Genomic DNA, 6,894 nt, shown 5'->3' on the forward strand with positions numbered 1-6,894 from the left:
TGTTTGTGTGTAACAGTTGCAGAAAAAGTTATGTGTTGCCAATGTTTGTAGTGTTTTGGCTTCTTTGTTTAAGTTTGATTGTAAAATCGTTAAGATTAGAGCCCAACATAGTAACCCCGCGGAAGAAAGATTGCGGCGGCTTTGTCTTTACAAGAGTGAAGTTTTGATTTTAGTCCCTTCTTGAAATTTGAGGAGTACTACATATTAGTTTATATCGATAAATTATGAATATTTAAGGAAGGAGGGTATGTGCGAAGTGCGATTTGAAGGCGGATATCATGGACTGTAACGTATCGGTAACCGACGGTGATAGTAGCGAGAATGCAACGAGAAGAAGGATTGCTTGTCTGATAGCAAAGTGAGATACTGTAGAATAACTACGAATGACTAGTAAGAAAGTTTTTAAGAAGCGAAATTTCATTCAGCAGATCGAATCTGCTGAACGAAACAATTGACGGTAGTAGAATAATGAATTTGATACGAACGTAGCGAAAGTTGGGAGTAGTGAATGTAGTGCACATGTGGTAAATGACACAGAGCGGTATAATACGACATGTGCGAAAGATGGTGATATTGAAAAACGAGTGAGGAATGGTAAAGAAAGTAGCACGAAAGAAAGGAACACAAGTAACGATATTAGAAAAGAATTGGCAAGGTTGAGGAATGAATTGAGGAAAAAGGCAATTGCAGAATGAAAGACTGGTACTTAGAGGGTGGTAAGATGGAAAGCGCAGATTTAATCAGAGATGAATGGTTCCAGTAGAACAGGTTAAAATAGGGTAAGAGTGTATGCAAATTCTATAGTGAGAGATGTTAAAATGGAGCAGGTGTCAAAAGTACAGGGTGACCATAAAATAATTTTCCCTCTTTGGAGGCATCTGTAGCTAAAACCAATAAACGGAATGAGATCAAATTTTATATTGAGACTTTTGTAGGCATGGGGAGATGATTTCCGCGAAAAAAAGATTTAGTACAAAAAGTCGCCGATAGGGTATTTTTTGGCGCTGGAGGAGCCGAAAACAAGCGGATAATTACATTAAGGGCAGATAAAATGGAATAATAACATTTCGATGGTGTAGGCGACAGTAGCGTCACTCATTCCAGCTAGATATGTGGAGCGTTACAATGATAATAAGAATAAGAATAATTAAACTAAAACAACAACTTGCGAGAGACACAGAAATTAATGTTGTGATTGAACTCACAGGAAATAATGTTTTATTCATCAGAATCAGGGGCCCCCTAGACCACATACACGATTTTCAATGTGCTGACCTTTCTAGTGTACAACAAATTGCATCCAGTGTGCGACATGCTCTACAGCTGAGCGCAAGGAGTCGGATTGGATGTTCATTACAGCCCGTTTTATGTTCTCTTTCAAGACATGGAAGTTGGGAACACTACCAACATACACAACGGATTTCAAATACCCCCACAGCCAAAAGTTACATGGAATGATGTCCGGGGATTGAGGCGGCCATGACGTCGGAAAGAACTGACTGATAACCCTCTCATTATTGAAATGCTGGGGGCAAAGACGCTGCACTGAACGTTCAATGTGTGGCCGTGCTCCATCCTGCATAAAAATTATGGAGTCCAAACAATGTCTTTGCTGCAATGCAGTAATGACAAAATTTTCCAGCATCCGTCGATAAATCTCTCAAGTAATGGAGCAGGTTCCAAGACCTGTAGGGGGTAATACACTCAAAACAGTATGGTCCTATTATGAAAGCCACACCACATGGTTACTTTTGGAGAATGCAGCGGCACTTGCTGTATCGCTTGGGGATGTTCAGATGCCCAAATTCTGCAGTTGTGAGTGTTGACCGACCCATTCAGATAAAAAATGAGCCTCATCACCCCACAATATTCTGCAAGACCAGTCATTGTCGACCTCCATTCAGGCAAGAAACATTAGCTCGAAGGTCATGCTCATATCATAATCTGCGGTAGTTGGTGTTTGCACACGACTGAACTTATACGGATATAAGCGAAGCATTTTCCGTAAGATTTTCCAGACTGTACCATAAGCCATATCAAGTTTGCGAGCTATGGCACGAGCGCTCGGACAAGTACTGGTCCCTGTGTCGTCAAACACCTCAGTAGCAACGTCTGTTACTGTCTCTTCTTGCACTGCTTTCCGTCCTCTGCCAGGTCTAACTCCTAGTGATCCAGTTTCTTCAAACTTCTTAATCATAGCTCTCAGTGCTACAGCTGACATATGACCTGTACGCAGGTTATGAAGCCTTCTAAATTCCCAAAGGGCCGCTATGGCACTGCACTGTTTAAGGTAAAACAACTTAACAAGTAAAGCATGCTGAGGCAAGGTAGGATGCATATTGAGCACAATTCGTCAGTCATTCGAATAACTAACTACCTGAACGTTCCCAATTCCTTTTTAAGTGGAATTGGTGGCGCTGCTGTCATGTACGCACAGTAAAATTTGCATAATCCTTTTTACCTGCGTTTACTGCAAATATTTGACTGCTTTCGGCTCCACCAGCGCCAAAATTTACCCTACCGGCGACTTTTGGTACTTTTTTTTTCAGAATTTATCTCCCCATGCCTTCGAAAGTCTCAATATAAAATGTGGTCTCATTCTGTGTATTAGTTTTAGCTACAGATACCTCCAAAGAGGGAAAGTTAATTTATGGCCACCCTGTGTGTCTGAGGAGAAGAACAATAGGAAGAGTTAGTTGGTTGGATTATGTTTATTGGCACAAAGGCTACAGCAGCCATACTGAGCCATGACAGAAATTGCAGTCAGCTATATACAAGGTAATAGGAAAAGTGACTGAGACTATGCAGTGGAGAGGAAATGCAGAGGGATTGATTTTGCTAGTTGGATAAAATTACTCGCAAGGATGTGGGAAGGATAGCGTGTGATTTGAAAGTTTTGCTAGAGACAGGAAAGCGAAAGAACGTACGTGGTAGAATTGTATGTATGTGTTACCAAGTTATGATAGTATAGTGGAGAGCTGAAGAGAAGAGCAATGGTCACAAATAGTATGATAGCAGCTAGAATGTGCAGGAAGAGAGCACCTGAGTTTGCTGATGTGTGGGATAAATTTGAAGATAGGAGAGAGCAATCCATTTTTTTTACAGATGATCTGCATTTGAGTGAGAAGCCGGGAAGATTGTTAGTAAGAATAGGTGAGCATGTAGCCAGTCAGAAAAATGGAAACTAGATGGTGGAATTACGGATGTAAGATACCAGAGTTGTGAGATAAGGACAAAGGATGACAAAATAAGGATGCAGGGATCGCCGTGGGATTCAAGTGAGTCAAATTACTGGAATGATGGGATAAGGAATTGTCGGGAAAAAAAGAGAAACAAGGGACAGATACTGTGCTTATACACAAATGCACGGAGTTTTAGAAGTATGTGTGCAGAATTTGTGGCCTAGTCAGCTAAAAATCTTTATCAGTTAATTAACTATGTTTGACTGATAAAGATTTTTAGTTGACTAGGCCACAAATTCTGCATACATATTTCTAAAACTCCGTGCATTTGTGTATAAGCATAGTATCTGTCCCTTGTTTCTCTTTTTTCCCCGACAATTCTTTGACATGCTTACGGGAATAGAATGTGATGTCTATACGACTTTTCGAAAAGACAGAAAAGAAAAGAGAGTAGCTGCGGTATTACTGATAATTTTAGAGGAGTTATGTCCTCTCCTCTCAAGGAAGAACTTGAATATAACAATAATGATAGTGGCTTTAATGCCTTTTGGTGTGAAGTTGAGGTTAGCATTAATTTTAGATATTTAGTGGGATGTTGCTAGAAGCCAGGGAATGTATCGGTAGAAGATACTGAAATGTTCAGAAATATGAGATTGCTGAGCAACAACGGGAGGGTTATAATAATATGTCTTTAATTATGGAAATATTGACTGTAAGCAGGAGATATCATGTGTGAGCATGCAGATCGAGTTTCGTGAGCTACTAAGGGACAATTATCTTATGCAGCATGTAGTTGAAGCAAAACGTGGGACTCGAGTATTAGATTTAATATCATCCCATAAAGTGATGATAGCTGTCAATACGATTGTACAGAGTGATCATGTGATCACTCTGTCCAGTCGTATCGGAAGTCGTATCGAGCCTCTTATTCTTCTTCTTTACTTTTTATTTAAAAAAAAAAAAAAAAACATAATTTTTTCAAATATATTAAGCAACAAACTCGTTCGGTAACCTAACAAAAATTAGTCTATTCGGCAGTGTATAGATTATTTGGAATCATTGTTTCTGTTTCAACTCCTCTATAAAGAATGCCCCCAAGTTTGAAAATAAAATGAGCGCATGCGCTATCTTTACACTTCTCCCTTCTGATAGCCAATCGTATGGTAAATCCAGTAGCCAATCAAATGTTTTATAAAAGATTTCATTCTTATTTTATTTTGATAGTTAAAAAAATGTTTTTCTTCTTATTATTATTATTTTGATACCTCCAGGGAGTCCAAAGACTCATCGAGGGAGAGTGTGCGCCGACAGCATCGAACGATTGGACCCCTTCCAACCGCGCTCAAACGTACTTAACTGAGCCATTAGTAGCAGAGGCTTTACTAATCGACCACCTTCTCCGGCGTAAGATAAATTAAACAGTTGATTGTGTGCAAATATTTCATGTTTAGATCATGAAATATTTGAATAAAAATGATAGCCTTTAGAGGTTGATTGTCCTCTCATACGTTTTGATTGGAATTTGTACACAAGCTGTATTAATAAACGTTTATGTGTGAAATACGACTTTTTTTTTCTTTTTTTTTTTTTCTCGACGATGCCAGCCCTTTGTTAAAATTTTCATAGCTCACCACTGGTTGTGCCTATCAGGATACGAGAATCGAGGAACAAAAGATATGTCTGGAATTGCAAAGCAGGGGACTGCGATAAATTATGCAAATAAATTATTCCCTCTTGAAAGGGAGAGAATTCAGTAGTGTGTCTTATTTAGTCCAGAATAAATTACTTGGGCAATGCTAGATTGTATTCGTAAAGTGAAATCATGGAATTATGGAGGAACTGCTGAGTAAGAGGAATAAAGAACAGCGTACCCATCTACAGCATTAGGAATATAAGATGCTAGAGAGGAATGTGACAAGTGTAATAAAGAAAAAGAAATTGGCATATGAAACGATTTTGGCTGAATCAGCAAAGCAAAGCTCCAGAAAATTAATTATGTTTGCTACTAGAAGAAAGAGTGAATATGCGGGGCTGGTTTTATTTGCTCCAAATGGAAGAAGAGTCATATCTGCTGAAAGTATAGTGGAAATGTTTAACGGGAATTTTAGTGTATTTCATGTGGAGTGAGGAAAGAGTAATGTTGAATAGCAATAGGAAGGAGGTCAGATAACTGACAGTACAAGAAGGTAAAGTGTTTAGAATTTGAAGAAACCTTGATATTAATAAGGTTGTGGGATTGGAAGGGATATTACTATTATTATTATTACTTGACAGCTCCACGGAGTCCAAAGACTCATCGAAGGAGGGCAGCTACTCTACAACTGTCTATCTCCACCAACTACAATGAACCATAACTACACTAACACCATCTACCGCCCACCACTACCTAGTATTTTCACAGACAATCAAAAACATCCAACCCCCACGACGGGATTTGAACTTACATCCTTTTGGCTGGAGAGCGGATACGCAAACCACTCGGCCAATCAAGCCGGCGTATATTGTATCATCACATATATTAAGGGAATATGCAAAGAGGTGTCTGTACCCTTTATTTGGTTGTTTAACTGATACCTGGCGACAAGAACAGTCCCAGACAAGTGAAAAGAAGGATAAATAGTGCAACTTCCTGTGGGAGAATCCAAGTCAGTAGTTTCAAATTATAGGTCAGGGTGGATATCAAATATAGTGTTGTTAGAGAGCTGCTTGCAAACAGAATACAAACGTGTATTAAAAAGTTTTTTAAATAAGCAGAATGGGTTTATTAAAGGTGAAATCCTGCTTTAGTAACTTCGTTACATTTTATAATAGGGTGACTAGCATTTTTGTTGGGTGCGATGTTTATAAAAAAAAATTCCCGTAGAGTGAGTAGGGGAGGCCGTTTTAGCCCTATCTAACTTTTGGAGACTGAATGAACGGTTCAATCTCCACTAGTAGCCAATCAGAGATAGCTGGCACAAGGCTATCACTAATTAATCGGTATGCAGTGAAGAAGGCGGCTAGCAAGTGCCGCCATCTCGTGGTCCCTAACCCTAACACAATATTTTTAATGTCTTTGAAAATAGTGTGAGTTCGATGGCCCATTTTCTTGAGTTTATGGGGCGAAAAACTAGAGATTCCGGGAGAAAAAACCCGCTTGCCTGTGCTTGCCAGAGATCGAACAACTCGGAACCAGTCGAAAAAAGGCTTAGAAAATGTTATTCTAGTCGGAAACTAGATCCGATCCCAAGTCTTTCGTCGTGAGGTCAAGCGTCATAGAGTGCAAACACCACTTCTATTGAGTTACACAGGCCCCATTTTTAAAAAAAAAAAAAAAAAAAAATCAGCTAACGATTTTTGTTCCCTAGGCGAGGACGTCTTAGCCCTATCTAACTTGTGAAGACTGAGTGCGCAGTTCAATCTTCCCTTCAAAAAGTTTCGGTTTCAAAAAAAAAATCAGCTAACGCCTTTTTATTCCCGTATACGGGGATTAGGCGAGGCCATTTAGCCCTATCTAACTTTTTGGAGACTGAGTGGGCAGTTCAATCTCCACTGGTACCAATCAGAGATAGATGGCCCAAGGCTATCACTAATTAAGCGGTACTCAGTGAAGAGAGACGGCTCAAATGTGCAGTCATCTCGTGGTCCCTAACCCTAACACAATATATTTAATGTCTGAAATAATGTGGGTTCTACGGTCGATTTTCTTGAGTTTACAGGACGAAAAACCCGA

Source organism: Typopeltis vanoorti, chromosome 7 (genome assembly GCF_054136105.1).
Source record: "Typopeltis vanoorti isolate ZY-2024b chromosome 7, IOZ_Tvanoo_1.0, whole genome shotgun sequence".
Classification (NCBI taxonomy): domain Eukaryota; kingdom Metazoa; phylum Arthropoda; class Arachnida; order Uropygi; family Thelyphonidae; genus Typopeltis; species Typopeltis vanoorti.